Source organism: Loxodonta africana, chromosome 4 (genome assembly GCF_030014295.1).
Source record: "Loxodonta africana isolate mLoxAfr1 chromosome 4, mLoxAfr1.hap2, whole genome shotgun sequence".
Taxonomy (NCBI): Eukaryota; Metazoa; Chordata; class Mammalia; order Proboscidea; family Elephantidae; genus Loxodonta; species Loxodonta africana.
Window position 1 is genome coordinate 139,956,193 of NC_087345.1, and position 21,394 is coordinate 139,977,586.

Genomic DNA, 21,394 nt, shown 5'->3' on the forward strand with positions numbered 1-21,394 from the left:
AATGAAAGTTACTGCTTTCAGCTGCACAGTGTGTAGTAAGTTGATGGTTGCCATTATAAGCCTAATATGGCAGAGATTATAGGTTAACAGAGTCAATTGCAGCATAATGTAAATATAAATAAATATAAATACTAAAATAGTAGAGCTCGGAGGTCATGACAAGTGTAGGGAATTTTTTTGTTTTTTTCTCTAGCTGGGAACTATGGAAGGCTTTATGAACCTGAGGTGGCAAGACAGAGATGTGCCTTTGATGTTTTCTTTGATTAATATATTAATCCAGTTTTGATTGTCACTGCTAACCTAAATCCATGGTTGCCCTATTAAAGGGAACCTTTGTTTTGCCTTTGAGCATCAGAAAAAGCTGGTCTTTTTCTATCTAATGAGTTTTCTGGTGCCCAGTCAACTAAAAATGAACTTGTACAACTTATTTTAGACCAGAAAGTCTTAGAAATGACAACTATCTATAGCATAAAATTTGCAAGCACTGGTCTACTTTTTTGTTTAAAAAAAAACAACAATTGCTTTACTGTATAGACTTATCCTTGTGTCTTAAACTGTCTGTGCTTTTCTTTCTTCCTATGGAGATACATAATCTAGCCAAAAATAAATGTTTTCAGTAGCTGAATGGTATGAAATTTTATCAAATCTGAGTAGAATAAAAACTTTTCTATTGGCCTTATATGATTGAATTTCCACTATGTAAAATTAAACCAATTATTAGTGATGCTGCCCCAGGTTTATATTGCATTGTTTGAAAACTAGATAGCCTTTTTTTCCAAAAACATCTTTTTGTTTTTTGCGTCTCAGCACAATGATTGGATAGCATAATTTCCTCTTTTCTTAAAATTGCGGTAACAGCCATAGGAAGAGAAGACTCTGGATATCTATCTGTAATCAGGGATATGATTGCATACCCCATTTAGAGTTTTTGTTCTGAAGTTAGTACTGCTGATTGCCCCTCTAGTACCTTGAGCTTGACCTCTGACCTTAACCAGCAGAGGAGCTTGAGAAAAGTAGAGGCAAAAGAAAGTGATATGTTTTCTTTTGACCTCCTGACCCACTGAGAGTGACAGTGACTCTTTGACAATGTATTTATTTCTCAGAAAAGTAAAGTAGTTGTTTGGTAAATATTTAATATATTGACTTCGATTGATCCTTTCCTCCCACATACCTAACATAAATCCCTCTGTTAAATCACATTTTATTTTTAGACTTGAATCATCTGCTATATTTTGAGTTGGTCCATTCTTCACATAAGTTGAGGTTTTTTTTGTTTTGGTTTTAACTTTACTTGCAGAGTCCCTAAGATTTGTTTCTTTTCTGTTTATATTGCAGCCACTTTCATTTTAGTATTTATTCTTAGTATTTATCCCTGAATAAGTATAACCAGTCTTCCTAACTCTCCTCTCAACTCTAAGCTATCTGACATAAATGCTAAATGATTTTTCTCAATTATTATTTTGTTTTAGCACAAACATATTAACACTTTATTTTTATTGATATAATTCATATACTATAATAATCATCCTTTCAAAAGGTACAGCTCAGTGGTTTTTAAAATATAAACAGGGTTTTCAACTATCACCACTATCTAATTCCAGAACATTTTCATCACACCAAAAAGAAACACCCTATTTGCAGTCACTCTCTCAATTATTACTTTGGACAAGTTATTGCAATATCACTTTGGATTGTCTTGGTTGTTTTTGATGAAAATCCAAATGACACCCCATCCCAATAAAAGTATAAGAAAATATTAGTAGAATAAAGGTTTGCTTTTATCACCTAAGAAGAGGTACGCTCTGGTGGCGCGGTGGTTAGGAGTTCAGCTGCTATCCAAAAGGTCAGCAGTTTGAATCTACCAGCTGCTCCTTGGAAACCCTATGGGACAGTTCTACTCTGTCCCATAGGTCCACCATGAGTCAGAATCCACTGGACGGCAACTGTTAGGTGTTTTGTTTGTTTTTAAAGAAGAACTATGGAGGCAGGCAATCTAGGGGACCAGAAGGGCTTGAGCTCTTTTTTTTTTTTTTTTTACCATCCTTAATATGTGAAAAATAATAATAATAAAATTTATTTATTTTTTTTAATATGTGGCTTTCTTCCTTATGCTTACAAGATGGCTGTGTACTATAGGCCTTATACATACATTCCAGACTAAGAAGAAAGACATGTATAAGGGGCAAAATGTATGTGCCAACTGAGTCTAACCCTTTTATCAAGACTGAACAAAAGCTATCGCAAAAAATCACCAACTAGATACCTACTTACGTCTATTGGCCAGAGTTGTATAGCAGTCCCCTGCTCCCAGCAGCACAGGAACCTAGAAAATCATATTGTAGTTGGGCAGTGACTGTTCACTCACAATCCAGATTCTGTCAGTAAATAAGGAGGATGGGATGGATACTGAATAAGCAACTAGGATTTTGAACAGTGTCTGCCGTAATTTTCCTGTTTAGAAATTTATTATAACTCTGTATTGCCTAGCATATTAGACACTTCCATCTAGACAGAGTTAACAATACCAGTATCAGACATTTAGAGGCAGTAACCACTGAAAGAAAAGAGGTGAATGTAATCCAAGCCTTTATAAAAAATTGAACAAAATCAATGCTGAACAAAATATATGTAAAGAAAATAAGTTCTGGATTTCCCCATGACTGTTTTAATACCCAAAACAACCCACTGCTGTCGAGTCGATTCCGATTCATAGTGACCCTATGGGACAGGGTAATGTCTCTTTTAATGTCATTTTTAAATATATATTCTAACTTATTTTTTTCTCTCTTTTTTTCGTGGTTGGGAGTGATGTACCTCCTTTGCTGATCTTCTGAGCTTAGACTGTCCATCAGTAGTTCAGCAGCATTTCTTACACATCCCTATTGTATTAGAAAGACAAGAAAGAAACCTTAATTTCAACTCCAAGAAGGTGATTCATTCAGTGTAGAACCAGGAGGAGCCTATTTAACTTCCCTGGGCCTCTGTTTATTCCTTTATAAAGTGAGAACATTGGCCTTAATAGAAAGTGAGTGAAGAACATAAACAAGCAAGTCATAAAAAATTTAAATATATATGGCCAATAAAACTATAAGAAAATATTAAGCCTTATTTATGGTTTAAAAGAAAAGTTAAATTTAAAAGATGCCTTTTTAATGCAAATCAAAACCACAGTGAGATTAGATTACCACTTGACACTCACTAGGGTGGTATTATAGAAAAAAAAAAAAAAGGGGAAACAGTAAATGTTGGCAAGTATATGGAGAAATTGGAACCTTCATGCATTGGTGATAAAACCAGAAAAAACCAAACCCAGTGCCGTTGAGTTGATTCCGACTCATAGCGACCCTATAGGACAGAGTAGTTTCCAAGGAGCGCCTGGGGGATTCGAACTGCCGACCCTTTGGTTAGCAGCCGTAGCACTTAACCACTACGCCACCAGGGTTTCCCCTGCATTGGCGATAGGAATGTAAAAATGGTACAGCTGCTGTGAAAAAACAGTTCAGTGGTTTCTCAAAAATGTAAACACAGAATGCCATAAACCTGTTGCTGTTGAGTCGGTGTTTACTCATAGTGACTCTATAGGACAGAGTAGAACTGCCCCATTGAGTTTCCAAGGCTGTAATCTTTATGGAAGCAGACTACCATATCTTTCTTCTGCAGAGTGGCTGGTGAGTTTGAACCACTGAGCTTTTGGTTAGCAGATGAGTGCATAATCACTGCACCACCAGGGCTCCTTAGAATTGCCATGTGACTCAGAAGTTCCATCCCTAGGCATATACCCAAAGACTTGAAAGCAACGACTCCAACAGATACTTGTGATCTAATGCTTATTAGAACATTACTCACAATAGCCAAACAGTGGAAACAACCCAAGTGTCCATCAACAGATGAATAAACAAAATGTGATATGTACATGCAATGGAATATTATTCAGCCATAAAGAGAAGTGAAGTTCTGATACATGCTATGACATGGATGAACTTTGAAAACATTATGCTAAGTGAAATAAGTTAGACACAAGAGGACAAATACTGTGTGATCTCAAATTTATATGAAATATCTGGAATAGGCAAATACATGGAGACCAAAGTTTATTAATAGTTACCAAGAACAGGGTAGGCAGATAGGGAGTTATTGCTTAAGCATTACTGAGCTTCCATTTGGGGTGTTGAAAAATTTTTTGGAATTACATAGGCGTGATGGTTGTACAGAGCAGCCCTGGTGGCGTAGTAGTTAAAGCACTCAACTGCTAACCAAAAGGTCTGTGGTTCAAACCCACCAGCTGTTCCATGGGAGGAAGGTGTGGCAATCTGCTTCTGTGAAGATTTATAGGCTTGGAAACCCTATGGGGCAGTTAGTTCTACTCTGTCCTGTAGGGTCACTATGAGTCAGAATCGACCCCCCGGCAGTGGGTTGGGAAGGTTGAACAACACGTTATATGTAATTAATATCACTGAAGAGTATGGTTAAAATGTCAATTTTTTTCTATATATATTTCACACAATAAAATTAAAAAAAAAAAAAGGGTTGCCTTTAAAAAAAATCTTAAAACAGTAGCAGAGGTAGGAAAATACGTACCAATAAGAGCATAAAAAACAACTACTCCCATACACAATCAGGTCAGTGTCTAAAGTAGTAAATTTTTCTAGAGGGCAATTGGGAATATTTATCAAAAGCTTTAAAAATGGAGCCCTGATGGCGTAGTGGTTAAAGAACTGGACTGCTAACCAAAAGGTCAGCAGTTCAAATCCATCAGCCATTCCTTTGAAACCATTTGGGGCAGCTCTACTCTGTCCTATAGGGCTGCTATGAGTCGAAATCAACTAGATGGCAATGGGTTTTAAAAATGCACATACCTTTTGGCCTTTAAGTTCTACTTTAAAGAACCTTTCCTAAGGGAATTTCAGACAGTTGCACAATGACTGACCTGGTAAAGTGACATATCTTAAACTGCAGCCAGTTTTTCCTTACCTATAGTAATTAAAATGCACAGAGCTTTCTAAGAAATAAATGTATAATTTACTGTCATTATATATTATTTTTCCTTCTAAAGAAAATATAAACTATGAGCCTTTTTTTTCTTACCTTGTATTAAGAGGAAATGGCAACCATCTTTAGTTAGATATAGATATGTAACATTTTTTAAATAAAAATTAAAGTTGTTTTGAGTTTGTGTATTTTACCTTTAGAGAAACCTCACTAAAGTATTTCCAAATGGACTTTGCCTTATGGTGTAATGCTGTAAGAGACTTTTCCTTCTGTCTTCTATGTCTTCACTGAATTTTAATCAGTAGATACCACGCTCAGAAGCTTTTCTACAAGATTTGAAAACATGAGTCTGCGCCCCTTCTCAAATTTATCTTCAGACTTGTTTCTTCCCTAGTTCCGTTCTACCTTTAAAATATTCTACTCATTTTTACTCATTTTTATTCTAGACTTCATACTTGGAGAGAGAGAGAGATAAGAGAGGCAGATGGTGTAATTGAATTTATATGAGGAGAGGAAAGTGAATCATGGCTCCTACCCTCATCACTTTGTAAAACTGATAATCATATTATCTCTAGAATCATAAATCTTTAGTTTAAAATGGTAAATAAGCATCTTTTTAAAGCTAATGGGCACTTTTAAGCTAACTAAGCATTGACTACTATTAAGTATAGAAGACACTCTTTTGACCAACCTTTACTTAACTCTAACCTACTTACCAAATTACTTGAGGCTTTATTTTCTCTGTTAAACATCCTGATTGATGCCCACAGCATGCTGAAATAGCCAAGTAGACTTCTTGAGTACACCTGCACTTTGCAGTTAATCTGTTGAGTGGTATGTTTATTAAATGTTAGTTATGTTTGTTCCCAAGCTTGTTTATTCCAGTTACTCCTGACATTGTAATTAAGTATTTTTACTATGTAAAACCGATGATATAATTGTACTTAAAAAAATGTTTCTGTGAAAATGAAGCTAAATGCTTTGGAAAGAGGATACAGGCAAGTTATTAAAGAGTTGTATTTGAATTAGATATAAGTTAGATAATTGTTGACTATTAGGGGAATCTTTTTAATCTAAAAAGTGAACTGCAGTTGCTTTCAAGTGTCTTTAAGTACTAGCCCTACTTTTAAAAAACCAGAACTGGAAAGTATACAAAAAAGGCAGTGTGCTAAGTCATTGGATCATATTCAAAGAAAAGGCTTTGAAATTCACTTACATCAAAAATCAGCAAAGCACTGTACATTTATATATTTTAGCTTAAAAAATTTTAATGATACATGTGTAATTTTTTTATTCTGCAAGGAACTTTTTAATCAACTGGCAGACTTAGTGTCACATAAAAAGGGTTTCTTATCTAGTTTCTTACTAGTAACCTGTTGATTCTGGGAAGCCTAAAAGGCAAAGCTTTTGTATAACATGTATTATAAATTATTCAAAAAAATGTTCAAAATAGTAAATAAATTCTCAAATAGTCAATAACTGAAAATTACAGTATCTGTTCCACAATGCCATATCTTTAAAATTTAACACAAACTACTAAATTTAGTGGTGTGAACATGGGTTCAGTTCCCAAAAAGTTCATCAGACTTTTAAAATTTTTTTTTCATTTTAAAAAACTCACTGATTTTTTTATTGTTCTACCTTTCTCAAAAGTTAATTTTAAACCTTGAGAAATCTGTGTAGCTGCATCATGATCTGACTTGCCTGGGTTTGGTATTTTACTGAGATACCTGCCAATTGGAATTAGAACCCTATGGGCCCAACCACGATAGACTTAATTATTGGCTTGCTATATTTAAATCAAAATGAAAAGGCCATACAAAATTTTGTACCCGTAGCCTGAAAAAAAAAAAAAAAAATGTGGAGCTGTTTTTGGACTAAAATTTCATAGCTTTTGTGGCTAATGAGGCATGAAATAAATTGGCAAGCTCAAACTGCTCCGAATACAGTGGTACAGTGTGCATTTTCTAATTCCCAGCCCTTGGGATTTCAGCAAAGGTCACAAATTAAACAAAGTCAGGATTAATCAAAACTACAATCAAATAAAACCCAACCATTAATCCTCTTCAGAGTTACAATGGAGTGATTGTGTAATTGTGTGAGAAGCACTGGAGAGGGCTCTTTTGTAGTATATAGGAAAATCAACATTAAGGTGTCAAACAGAAAAATGAAACCCTGCAGGTGAAGCTGTCCCTGGAGCCAAGAGAAACTGGCAATTTATGCAGGGTTGCAAGTGAACCTTTGGAGTATTGAAAGGGGTGTTGGCACTGAGCTGCAGAACATGCGGGGCTCTCAGTGGGGCCCTCCACAGAGATTAGTTTATGGGCCACAGCAGGCCCTGTTTGCTGAGAAGCTCAGTGTTTGGGTGTAACAGCTCCAAGCAACAGTCTCTCCAAGGTTAACTGCCAAAAATTTACTGTGTAATTCTCAGCTTTTTGTAACATTAAAGAAGGGGGTATAGAAACGCATTTCTTCTGTGTAAGTATTTAAGTGTCAGGATATGTCATCCCCAACAAAAGGGAGAAAAACTTCTGCGAAGAATAAGACCTTCAGCCCATATTTTTCTCGTGTTCCTAACTTCTGAACTTACTGATGCTTGCTTAATGATAGCTGTCTTATTATTTCTATTTTATATTCCACAGTGATCATTTTCTTAATTTTTCATCCCATAGCCTTGTCAGTGTCACTTTTATTGCCTGTTTTTAAAAGTCGATAGTGTTATCTATGCAGTTATGCTAAGATTATAACTTTAAGAATCAATTTTGATGTTTAATTCATCTCATTATTTATGTTCAGTGTGGGTGTATTCTGTTGTATACTGTTGTTTCATATACCAAATGGAAAAATTCTAAATCACTCCCTCCAGCTCTAATGTGGTAACTCATTGGAAAGCCTCAAAACAGATGATTGTCCATTATTAGGTGATTCAAATTTCTGTTCCTTACATAGCTTTTTTGCTATTAATATACTAAATCTTTTGTGTATGCAGAACACTGTTAGGTGCTATATCAGATACATGTTCTTTTTTTTGAACTAATGCCCATCCATCGTTGGTCAGTCCCGTAAACTTACATTACTGGAAGGGTTGCCTAGGTTTTATGGCAAGATTTTATTCTAATGATTTATTATTTCATATTTTGTCTTTCTGTTTAGGTTCTTATATTTTGGTATCATCACTGAAACAAATTCATGAGTTGAGTTGATCATTAGAAAATAAAGTTCTCAGAATTTTAATAATTTGACTTGTTTCCAAACCTCTGTATTTCTTCACTTAGCTGCAATAAGTTGTTATAATAAAAGTAGCTAAAGCTATAGTGGAAATGGGAGAGCATATAGAATACTTGTGTGAATGTGTGGTATTTATTGTTTCATTTTATTTTGTATTTTATATAAATCAGGTTTAGATACATTGTTCTGCAATTTACTGTTTTAAATTATGAATATATAATTGTTTCTATTTCATATCAACATAAAGGTCTGTTGTATTTTCCTTAACAACTGCTTAGTTTTCCTTTATAGATTTTGTATTATTTAATCATTTCTCTGTTAAAGGTCTTTTAGATTATTTCCACTTTTGCAATATTATAGACAGTACTGCAGAGAGCACCATTATACTTGCGTCTCTTCGCGTTTGTAAGCTCGTATCTCTAGGGTAGATGCTTTAATGGAATTGCTGAGTAAAAATGTAATGCATATTTTATTTTGATACCTGTTGCTAAATTCCCCTTTAAAAAAAAAAAAGACTTTATCCACGTATGCTCTCATCAACGTGTATGAGAGCATTCATTTCCCCCACACTGTTGTGCTCGACTCGATGGCAACAGGTTTTTTTAGGTTAGGTTGTACATACTGGATCTTATCCATCTTTTAAATTTTTACTGACATATTTCTATATTTGGGGTATTTTTCTATCCCAGTGGTATAATATTTCATAGTACTATTAATGGGCATTTAAGTTACTTCGAACAATTTGCTGATGCAAACAGTGCTACAGAATAATAAATTTGTGATAAAAATTTTAATAAATTTAAGAATAACCTTATACACAAGTCAGTGTCACATGTATGTAAGCATGTTGGTAGGGTAAAGTCCCAGAAGTGAAATTATAGTGTCAGAGACTAGATGCATTTGTCATTCTAGTTGATATTGTTAAATGAAAAGAGCAAAATGGAAAACTGTTCGTGGTATACTACCATTTGTGTAAAAAGGGCAAGGGGATAAAATACATAGGTACAGACACAGACACTTACATGTTGATATGTTGTTACCTGGGTCGGTGGGGGGAAATGAAGGACAAAGGTGAGAAGGACATTTTTTAACTATATCTTTTTATATTTTGAGATTTTTTTAACCACAAGAATGTATTACATATATAATATTTTAAATATTTCTTTAATATAGCAGTAAAAGCATGAGCTTTCAAGTTAGAACTAAACTTAAATCTAAGCTTTGTGACCTTAGGAATAAACATTTAATCTATTTTGAACCTCAGTTTCCTTGTTTATGTAAATGAAACTAGTAAATGCCTGTCTTATAGAGTTGTGAGAACTAAATGAGAAGTTGTATGTCAAAGTATGTAACACAGTGACCAGCACCTGATACACATTAGTAAACAAGTTCTTTTAGATTTTTTTTATTCTCTTTGCCAAAGGTGTACCTGTAATGTGAAATGCCTGAGAGATCATTTTTAGGGGGATAACACATAGTCACAGAATGTCTGTTATCTGTTCCACTCTCTATAAATGTGAATATGGAGGCAGAAGTGCGTCATTACTGAGCAGAAGGCTAATACCCTGGCTTAATTTTGTGACAGTGACGTTTATGTTACCAAATAATGGGAAGTGAATATGAGTGGGAAACCAGTGTATACAAAAATGAGTACAAATAGAGCTGGTATAGTGCTTCAGTGAGTAAAACACTTAAAAGCTACGACTGATGTAAGCAGTCCTTAGGCCGAGTTTGTACATTAGCATGCGTGTGTACACTCCTGCTTTGCTGTGCGTATGTGTACATGTGTGAGTGTGTAGAAGCCAGTATAATTTAACCAGTGATAGCTTCTTGGTAATTTCTGTATAGAAATAAATTTTGACTTAATGATATGTACACGTGTGTAATACAAAAATATCAACTCAGTTTCATAATAGTATGTATTACTAAACAATGCATTAGAATGTCATGTTCCTTCTGTATTTACTCCATTAGTCCTCCCTGCCAAATCATTTGAACCTCAATGATTTCATAAAACTTTCCTTGTCAAGGATTTCTAATTAGAAAGGATTACTGGAAAGTTTATTTCTAGTTGTTTCCTTTTGACATCAAGTGGCCTTGAGCTTACCAAACAATTGACAAGGTCTTAAGTGCAATTCTTTTCTTTTTCCCTTTATCCTCTCCCTAAATTTTGCATCTTTAAAACTAATTTACTTGTTTTTTCTGTGCATCAGTTCACTTAAGTATCCTTCACATTGTCCATTACACTCTTATCTGTTATCTTTTTGCCACCTCAGATTATCAGCATTTATAAAAGATAAAATATTTACCGACTGATAACGCTGAAAGGTAATTTTAGATACCATAGTTAAATTGACTTGGTAGGATATTAATCTAATTATTCTGCAGACCTTCCTCTGAAATTTTACATGAATTCATATTCAAAAGCATACTCAAATGCTATAACTTATTATAAAGTTAATATTGTATCTTTTTTTCCTCTAAGTTTCTGAATGGTCTTTGTTCAAATTCAGCCTCTAATCATGTAACATACAGACACACACACAAACACACAGACTATACATTCTATATTACTTCATTAGAAAGGTTTCATGAAATAATACTTTGCTTTCTACATTCAGATATTTTATACCCTGTTTTACTTTTTAAAAATATAGTTAGAACAACACTGAATTAGTTCTGGCAACCAGCATTTCTGTTCTTAATAACTCTTTTAAAGGTAATTGTAACACTTCAGTGGATTTCAGGTATTTTCCTATAAGGTCATCTTGCTTATGCACTGGCTTATCTATAGACATTATGGTTTCTGCATAAGGATTGTAACATACACAATTATGCAATTTTCTGGTAACTTTCACAAGGCCTATTTTACAATTTCTTCTCTGGCTGTAAAGCTACACTAACCCTGAAAGAATCTTTTAACATTACAAAAAATATTGCGAAGAAAAAATGACTCTGCTCCTTCTGAAACAATTCTAAGCCTCACCTTGCACTTCTGCCTCTTCTTCAAGGTCACAACCATTTTGGCACCAGTCCTGTTGATTCTAGCTCCTTGATTTCTTTTGTCCTCTTCTTATCCCTACTGTTACCATAGTTTATACTTAGATTTCCTTAATTGCCTTCTAAGTGGCCTTCCTGTCTTCACATTGTCCTCAGTTTGTGCTGAATTTTCTACCTAAAATGCTTCAGTTCCTCTATTCTGCTCTTACCCATCCTTTACAATAAATACATTTTTTTTCTCAATATTGTATGTATAGTTCTTCATGATTTATCTCCTGCTTTCTCCCACCTCTGTGTATAGTTGTGGAGGCGTGGTGGTACAGTGGTTAAGAGCTCAGGCCTCAAACCAAAAGGTTGGCAGTTTGAATCCACCAACCACTCCTTGGAACCTTATGGGGCAGTTCTACTCTGTCCTATAGGGTCACTATGAGTCAGAATCGACTTGACAGCAATTATTTTTTTGTTTTGTTTTTTAAATTTAGTTGTAGTTCATTCATTTTTATTGCTATGTAGTATTCCGTTGTGTGAATATATCATTATTTATTTATCTGTTCCACCGTAAATAAACATTTAGGTTGTTTCCAGTTTGAGGGTATTTCAAATAGGCCACACTGTATTTTATTTGCCTCTTACTGTCTCTTCCACTAGATTCTGAGCTTATTGAGGGCATATAGATTTTATCTTTGTAACTTTGATTTCTAGGATGTTACATATATAAGTATTTTTGGAAAAAAATGGAGAGAGTAGGAAGGTTACTCTGTCTACATAAATTCTTCAAATGGCAATTTTTAAAAAAAATCTGCTGACCTATGTTTCTCAGGTTCCTTACTCCAATGGGTTCACTTATAGGTAGGCTTGTGTAATAGAAAAATGAACTCCCATTACCTCAATAATGTTTATTTCAACTGTTTAGTTGAAATTCATTAAGCAACAACTTTTCTACATCTTTACTTAGCTAAATTTTCTATTCCATCTATGACTGTTGAGCACATTTGCCGGGGGGAGGGTAGACAAAGTTGGCTACATGAAATCAGTGGTAGGTATGTAAAATTAAGCTCTAATAGTTACTAGGATAATGCTAATGACAACTAGACTCACACCTTTACCTTTCCAAACCTTTCTACCTTGTAAATTCACTAGGAATGAAATGTAGCTTAGAATTAGCAAAAGAGAATCCTTATCATGTAAGCTGAGGGAGTAAAAAATTATAAATTCTGATTTCTTGTTCAGATTCATTTATAAACTTAGAGTCTTTACTGAGCTTATCTCTAATTTTGTTTATATGGTCTTATTCAAGAAGTTGTAATGTTGTGATTGAGAGTAATAAACTCTTCAGGTATTTTATCCTAGATTTAATTTAGTTTCTTGATATGCTGCAGCATCTTGATATCCTAGATCTAATTTAGTTTCTTTTCTAAATTAGAAGCAAAAATAGAAGCAGTAAGAGTCAGTAACCTCTGTCCGATCATAGTCTCTCTAATACAAAGCAGGATTAATGAGGTGGAAAGTAAAAATTTGTTTTCATTTAATACATTTTAGAACCAAATATTTTATGTAATGAGTCTGTGGGTGGTACAGTTAATACACTTGACTGCTAACCAAAAGGTTGCAGGTTTGAGTCTACCCAAAGGAACTTCGGAAGAAAGGCCTGGTTATCTTCTGAAAATTTACTATTGAAAACCCTATGGAGCACAGTTCTACGCTGACACACATAGGGTCTCCATGAGTTGGAGGTGATGACAACTCTAAAAAGAAAATATTTCAGTAAAAAATATAAGACAAACAGGCTTTTGTCAAAAAGACAAAAAACAGTGAGGGTTGTTTTAACTCCAACTGGCATGTGAAATATATAACAGAAGGGAGCTACTAAATTCTTGATTATGATGACATGATAATAGGAGCAGCTAAAAGTGTGAGCCTAATATAATTCCCAGGGTAAGTGTGTAAGATTACCGAGAGAAATAAACTAGTGTGAACGTTGGTGTAGTAAAGAAGGGAGCAAAATGTAGTAGAGAGTTTATTCTTTCGTAAAGATGATCAATCAAATGTACGTACTTGTTGAATTCTGTAGCGCACTGGCTTCCCTAACTTACTCTTTACAAGTCAGGGTGAATATAATTGTGTAGCTGTATATCCAAGTTGCCTTGCCTGGTCTTCTCATTGGCGTTGCTTCGTGGAAGAAACCATGAGCTGGGAAAAGGTGAACATTCACTTTCCTGGTGTTTTGTATAGATTGGTCTAAGATTGCAACAGTCTACAGCTTAGATTGCTTTTCATGCCCAAAGAGGATTTGGCCTACCCGAAGTAGGGAATAGACGGTAGAAAATTCATACAAGGCTGATCAAAAATTTCATCAGGGCACAGTTGTGTTGGCCTGTTGTAGTCAGAGCCTTGCCATGAGATTTAACAGAATGTGGACTTTTTTCTTTATTTTTGCTTTTGATTTTACTGACCCAGCAGGTGTATCAACTGCTATTGAAGAAAGTGTAAAGACCTGCACGTATTCTCTGAAGGCCAGCACCAGCCATGAGGGTGGGTATTTGGCTGTTGCCAGTCAAAATACAATAGGTCGTGGAGACATAGATGATTTGGACTGTCTGCAAAGGAATATGATAATTATTTCTTTTGCACTTTCTTAAGACTAAAAGAAATGTAACCTTTGGACTTGAGAGCATGAGTGAAATTTACACTGAGACTTAAACCAGGCAAAATAAAATGAATGACAGATAGTTTTGAAGAGGATACTTAAGAGCATAGTTACTAATCCTGTTATCAGGTACATGATTGCTTCTTACTCCTGGTATTATCAAGCTAGATTTATGCTTATTTTCTGAGTCTTTGTTTTTTCCAACACTTAATTACAGAACAGTGACTTTCACTTTGCTACAGATACCATATGTTTAACTTTATCTTAAGGAACCTTGGTGGTACAGTGGTTGAGTGCTCAGCTCCTAGTAGAAAGGTTGGTAGTTTAAACCTACCCAGCACCTCCATGGGAGAAAGACACGGCAATCTGCTCCCGTAAAGGTTACGGCCTAGGAAACCCTACGGGGCAGTTCTGCTCCATCACGTGGGGTCACTGTGAGTTGGAATCAACTCAACGGCACCTAACAACAACAACGTAAACTTAATTTTTTCCCCTTTTTACATATTCTTAACTACCATTTTTTTTTTTAACAACCATAGAAGATACAGGTATCTCTTGTAAAGGTAACAGCTGCCTGCTGTAATCTTATACTGTGGAGATTGTCAATGATGTGTTTATTTAATAAATTATACATTGAGTTACCAGCATAGAAAATGCAGCCCCTGCATTGAATTATCTGTTTTGCTTCTGAGTATAATATAAAGGCAAAATACTTTTCCCTCCTAGAAACTTGAGACATCTCAAGCTTGCTCTTTTCCCGCTGAATATTCTCTATGGGTATTTTAAATAGCATATCTTTTACCCAGGGTTTTAGGTGATACTGGAAAAACATGCAGATGCTTTAAAAAAAAAAAAAAAGATGCTTTCAAGGCTTTAAATAACATTTGGGTGTTCAGTACAATGGGTGTTTGTCTTCCTTAACCGCTTCCTGCTTCTCTGCCATGAATGATTCAATTCGTTGTACTCAACTACACAAAAACTTAAAAAACCTATTCCAACTCAGAGCCATCCTAGGGGACACAGTGGAACTGTCACATAGGGTTTCCAAGGCTGTAATCTTTACGAAAGCAGACTGCCATGTCTTTCTCCCACAGAGCAGCTGGTGGGTTCGAGCCACTGGCCTTTCTATTAACAGCTGAATGCGTACCACTGCGCCACCAGGGCTCCTTCCCCAACTACGTGGAGTAAAGCATTTCCCTCCTTTGTGCTCATAATATTAAGACTAAGAGTCACTCCCAATTTAATAGCATAGTCCTAGAAATAGAGTTTATGTCTTCCCATACCACTGGAACTACTCTGCTGTAGTAATTATTTTAGAACCAGTAATCAGAACATTCTCTGTGTTTCAATGTTTTGAGAAGTAGCCAGTCGTCTACTTCTAAACTTACGATAAAAATAAAAAAAGAAACCAAACCTGTTGTCATCAAGTCGATTCTGACTCATAGCGACCCTATTAAATAAATTGTGCTCATTTGAGATTATATATTTGAAATGAATTGATATTTTCCTAGTTCATGTAAGTGAGAGAACAGTAGGACTTAGATCCCACACTGTTAAAGTATTTGATGCTTGAATTAGTCATGTGCAGTATTTAGAATTATGAAAATTTCAAATCCACACTTCAGGGAAAATACCTAACTGGAAGATACCGTTTTCTCCAGTATGAAATTTCAGAGTTTGTTGCCTTTCAAAAGTCAAGAAGCAAAGTATAATAATCTTTTTGGTCTTCATCTTATGTGGCTGCTCTATACCATTTACCACTGTACTGATCACTCTTTTTTTTTTTTTCCTTGAAATTGTTTTCTTCCTTGGATTCTGTGATACCTCGTTCTCATACTTATTTGTCTTTACTCCTTTTAGTCCTTTGTTACTGTTCTCTCTCTACTAAATCATCATTCTGTATTTTAATTATTTGTAAATCTGTTTCCCTACTTGACTGTAAATTCTTTCTTATTTATCTTTTTATTATCTCCCAATATCTAGCACACATTAATCTACTAATATATAGTAGTTACTTAGTAAATGTTTATGGAATTGAACTGTTTCTACTCCTAAATGTTGATGTTCCCTAGGATTCCAGCCTGAGCGTGCTCATCTCCTATTTACAGCCTCAATCTGGGCAGTCTTTCCTCCCTTATGCTACTAGAGTTGATGTTAAAGAGGGCGAGTTCTGAAACCAGACTGCCTTGGTTCAAATCCCAGGTACACCAATTTCTAACCTTGTGAACTTGGCAAGATAGTTAAAATCTTTTTGTCTCAATTTCCTCATCTTTAAAATAAAGATAATGGGAACTACCTCCTATATTATAAAATGTAATGAATTAACACATATATGTCCTTAGAATAGTTCTTGGCATATAGAAAGCACTTAATAAATGGGAGGTGATACTCGTATTACTTTTCCTTCTTTAGCCTCAACTGCCATCTCATGTACCTTTGACTTCCAAACCTCAAGCCTTTTCCCCTGAAACTTTCTGGACTTATATTTTCTTGTGGTGATTAGGCATTTTCAACTCAGTATCCCACAGGAATCTTGAACGCTTATATGTACAAAACAACTCATTTCTACCTGCAAACTGATTCTGTATCCTACATTTCCTATCTTAATTAATGGCACTAACCTCCATCCAGTTCCTTAAACTTTAAAACCTTGATTCCTCCTTCTGCCCACTGCACACCCCGTCCTTCAACCCCCTGCCCCCTCACACTCCTACTCTGCTTCCCACCCACCCCCAACCTGGGCTACTGCAATCCATTCCTTCTCTAACCTCACTACCTTAGTTCAGGCCCCTCCTCATCTCTCACCTCACCTGTTCAAATTACCTTCTGAATCTTCTGCCTTCAGGTCATTTTCACCTTTGAATTCATCCTTATCCTTTCTTCTGCTAAACAGATATAGCCAGGTCATTTCCCAATTTAAAAATCCTTCAGCAGCACCCCATCTTCTTCAGGATAAAAGTCTCAGCTCCTTCTAAGGCTGTGCACAGTCCAGTTCTCACCTGTCTTTCTAGCTCCTTCTGTCATCTTTTCTCTCCCCTTCTCCCTCCCCATATCCCCCACAATATACACGTACATCCAAAGCTAGGTGGCTTTGACCTCTTGTGGTTTGATATGTTTGGAAATGGGACCACCTGTACTGTTAGTGAGGAAGTGAAAATATTTACTGATGATGAACGCTTCCCCCCTGCCAAATTTATTAATTCATTTAACAAACTTAAATATTATTTGCCAGACATTCTAATAACACGAGGGGAGCAATAAGACAAAGATAAAACCCTGAGAATTCACTGTAGAGAAGACAGGCTCAAAAACTAATGTATCTCATAAAGATACGCATGAGATACTGTATAGTAGCTCAGTGAAGAATCAGCTCAGTGGTAAATTAGGGGAGAAAGATCACAGAGGAAGTGACAGTTGAGTTGTATTTTAAAGATTGAGTTAAGTGCTTTGCCAGTAGAGAGGAAGAAATACATTCTGGGATAGTCAGCAAGGTAACTGTAGAGGAAGTTACTTGGTGCAGACAGACTACATTTTAAGATTGAGTTAAAAAAAAAAATCTGTATGGTTGAAACAGGAAGGGCATTCTAGGGCAGTCTTCAGCCTTCCCAAAGGCATAGATGTGTTTGGGTAATAGCAAGTACCTCATTATGACTAGATTGATGAGGTTAGGAAGGAAAGTTGGAAGCAGCTATGAAGACATTCACATGTGTTTCCAAAAGTTTTGTCATTTTTCCTATATTTGGAACATTTTATGCAAGAGTGTGAAAATAACAAGTTTGTGTCACTTAGGAATAGAACTCTGGAAGCAATATGGGAAGTAGACAAGAGATGATAGAGGGGACAGGGAGAACTTGTCAAGGAGCTAGTTCAGCACACCAAAAGATCTCGAGTAAGGCAGTGGCATTAGGGATGGCAAATCTCTCATCAGCAAAACCACAGAAAACTAAGGTTTCTGGCACCATTTGGGGCTGCTGAGAGGCAACAGTATTGTATTAAAATTGTGGCCTTCAGAGTTAAAGATATACAAGCCCTGGCTCTGCCACCTATTTGAAAGGCGTGGCCTTTGAACCAGGTTTCATCACTTATGAAAATGAGCATAACTAATTGGCAAATTTGTTGTAAATATTTTTTTGATAGTCAGAATGGCTAAGTAATTTGTGCCGTCAAAAGGCCAGTTTAGTGACAGAATGGAGACTAGATCTACAACTTTGATAACTGCTAGGTTCTTTCCACTATACCAAGCAACATCCATGTTCATTTATTCTCATTTGCACAGTTTTTGGTAAGAGAAACTGTACAGAAACTATTGGCTCATGTTTTTCCAGCTTAATAAGATGTAGTACTTAGAGAAATTGCTAAAAATTAAGCATTCATTACGGTAATCCCATTCCAGAGAGTTGGATGTTGGATTCCAGCACAAACATCTTCAGTAATGATAATTCCACAATTTTCTGCAGTTTCTTTTACGTTCGCGTCTTCTCAACTGGTACGATTTTCCAATACTGACCTTTTACCCTCTTTGAAACTGCTGTAACTTTCCTCATTAGTCCTTTTTCCATTTTGCACATGCTTATATTTTCTAGGCTTGGTTTTCCAGTTTGCCAACCTCTACTTGTCTGTTTTAGAATAGCCAAATTTTCTTTGATTTTGCTGGCTTAATGCAGTTATCTCTGACTCCTTTTTCCGCATTTCCTTAAACTTGCTGATTACGGATTAATAAGAGTTTGTACGTCCTAACAGGATTAATGAAAAGAAAGCTCTGGTCTAGGAATTGAAAAAAACCTACTTTGCCTTCTATCTCCCTTCTTTATAGCCAGGCTACTTCATCTCCAAAGTAGACAAAAATTACATTTGTAAAGTAAGCTGATGTGAAAAAAAAAAGAAGGCCCAAGTTGGTATATAGTGTATATTTTGTGGGGAATGTGAATATTCAGCTTTTATTTAATATTCACCTTTTGACAAATAATGTTGGACATGAGTATGCAGTGTCTGAAACCTGAATAATTTTAATATCAACCACACTTACTTGATTAGTTGAATTGTGAGGCTGGTGATAGAAAAAGAAAAGCTTACAACAAAGATATCAGATTAAAGGTACTTGAAATTTGTTTTATCTTCACTTCAGATATTAACTTTCCCTTCAGCAAATGTAGGATGTTGATTAACTTTAAAAATTGAAACAACTTCCTACATCTACATATTGCAATTTTCAAAGCACTGTTATATACATATGCCATATATAAATAAATAAAATTATATTTCTGAGTGAAAAATATGGTCATTGTCCATGACTGTTTTACTGTCACATCATTTGCAAAGGGCCTCATTGCTCACTATTCCATGCATATTGTGCAGGGCTTCAAACTGGTCCTTCCTGGTTCAATCATTGCCAAGGAAGCTACAGCAGAACAGACTCAAATTTAAAAAATTGGGGGAAACCGGAACCAGAATGGTAAAAATTATGGGTGAAAGCTCTGCTAGAAGCTTAATCTCACACTTAGAAAACAAGGGCAGCATACTCATTACCTAGCGACCAAATCTCTTGCCCGTCAGATTTTGTGCAGAGTTGGATTTTGTGCAGAGTCAGTGCCGTGCTCAGAGACAGCTGCCGACTGTGCTGCTTTGATGTGTGTCACTCTCCTCAATCCTGGCGATAATCCAGTCTCACACGTCACGCTCCTGAAAGAGCTCACTACGCCTCTTCCGAGTCTCCCATTGTAGGGCTTCAACCTGTAATTTTTCCCATTCTGGTGGTGGTCCTGGATCTCCCAAATTTTAAAAATTCGGGCATGTTCTGGTTTCACTTTGTTGGCCATGACTGAACTGGTTCAAACCGGTTTGAAGCCCTGGTGTCGTGAACATTAGAGAATCAAATGCTATATTTTATCAGGAAAACACAATTATACCTAGAATATACTCTTCTATGTATTATGCCTTATGCCTAGAAATTGTTTCCTCAGTATTCTTTAACTAATTTTTCTCTCTGAATATGAGTAAAATATGTATTGAATTAGCTGCAAAGAATTTAACTATGCCACATTTTAACAAGGAAAAATTAAAGATTGGAATCCGCAATCCAAAATAGAAGACATTGGGAAAATGGTTTGTTTAGAAGAAATTACTGCTTTTTTATTTTTGTTTGCTCTGTTCCTTGTTTTAAATGTGTAACAGGAAACCACTTTTTATCTTGAGACCTGTCTGGTTAGCTCTTTTTACCTCCCAACCTACTTTGCTCCATTCACCAGAATTTTGCTCCTGCTGCTTTGCTATATAAGCTCTGAGCCTCTATCATACTCGAACTCCAGTTCTCAACAGTACATGAAAGGTAGGTGAATGCTCTTTTCTTCCCCCAACTCACATATTGCCATTCTTGCTCTTAGTCCCTACAATAGGGCATTTTAATGGTGCCCAATTAATGACATATCTAGTGTCTGTTTGTCATTCCTTATTCTGAGTTGGGTGAATTGATCTGATAGATTAAAATGAGCAAATGGGTAAAGTGGGTTTAAAAAGTATCCATCTGTTCTGGATTTGCTTTTGCTTGAGAGAAGGCACAAAGGCCAGGAATTAGTGAGTGGCTTTTTTTTTTTTTTTTTAGTCTTCTCTCAACATTGGCAGCTAACAGACATACTGATGAAGTGATAATGAACTCAGAAGTCTGCCCTGCTGGCTGGGTGGGAAAAGAACCCAGACAGCAAGCATGTCTCACTCTGGAGCCTGCCAAGATTTTTACTTTTTAGTAGAATTCATTTCAAGAAGGTTAACAGGTGGACTTTTCCTGGATGCATGTCAGAAGTGTACCTTGTCACTCATGGATGGCAAAGAGTATATATTTTGTTACTCTTAACATAGCGAGCCAGAGATCTTAGTCACGGTCACTAGGGTATTCTAGTCAGAGAGAGCATTGAAAGCGCGGCTTGAATACAAAGTTTACTAAAAATATACCTGTGCATCTGTGTCTGTCCGTCTCTCTGTCTTCCTGGGTGGCACAAAGAGTTTGCACTTGACTACTAACCTAAAGGTTGGCAGTTTGAATCCACCCAGTGACACCGAGGAAAAAAGGCCTGGAGATATGTTTCTGTAAAGGTTACAGCCAAGAAAACCTTTGGAGCAGCTCTGCTCTGTAACACATGGAGTTGCCATGATTTAGAATTGACTTGACAGCAACGGACTTAGGGTTTTCTGTTTGTTTGTTTTTTCTTTGCTATAAAAGTTTATATATATATATATTTTTTTCATTCTATTGAAAAAATTATTCGATACATATGGTATGCCAAATTAGAGACTGCAAAAATATTACCTACTCCTATTTATTTGATTTTCAATTTCTAGAACTGTTTTCTAATAATCTCAAATTTAATTGAAAGCAATGTCAATACTTAAAGTAAATCTTTCAGTTTTGTTTATAGTTATGACTGTTAGTTAACAACAACAACAAAAAAAACCTTTGCTGATGAGTTGATTCCAACCTAGAGTGACCCCGTAGGGCAGAGTAGAACTGCCCCATAGGGTTTCCAAAGCTCTGATATT

The 21,394-nt window shown here is 35.7% G+C and overlaps 1 protein-coding gene across 14 annotated transcripts in view; it reads left to right on the top strand.

Annotated features, from left to right (window-relative positions):
• The window catches only part of ERC1 (ELKS/RAB6-interacting/CAST family member 1), a 528,761-nt gene that overhangs the window by 346,162 nt on the left and 161,205 nt on the right, over positions 1-21,394 (top strand). The window lies entirely within an intron of this gene.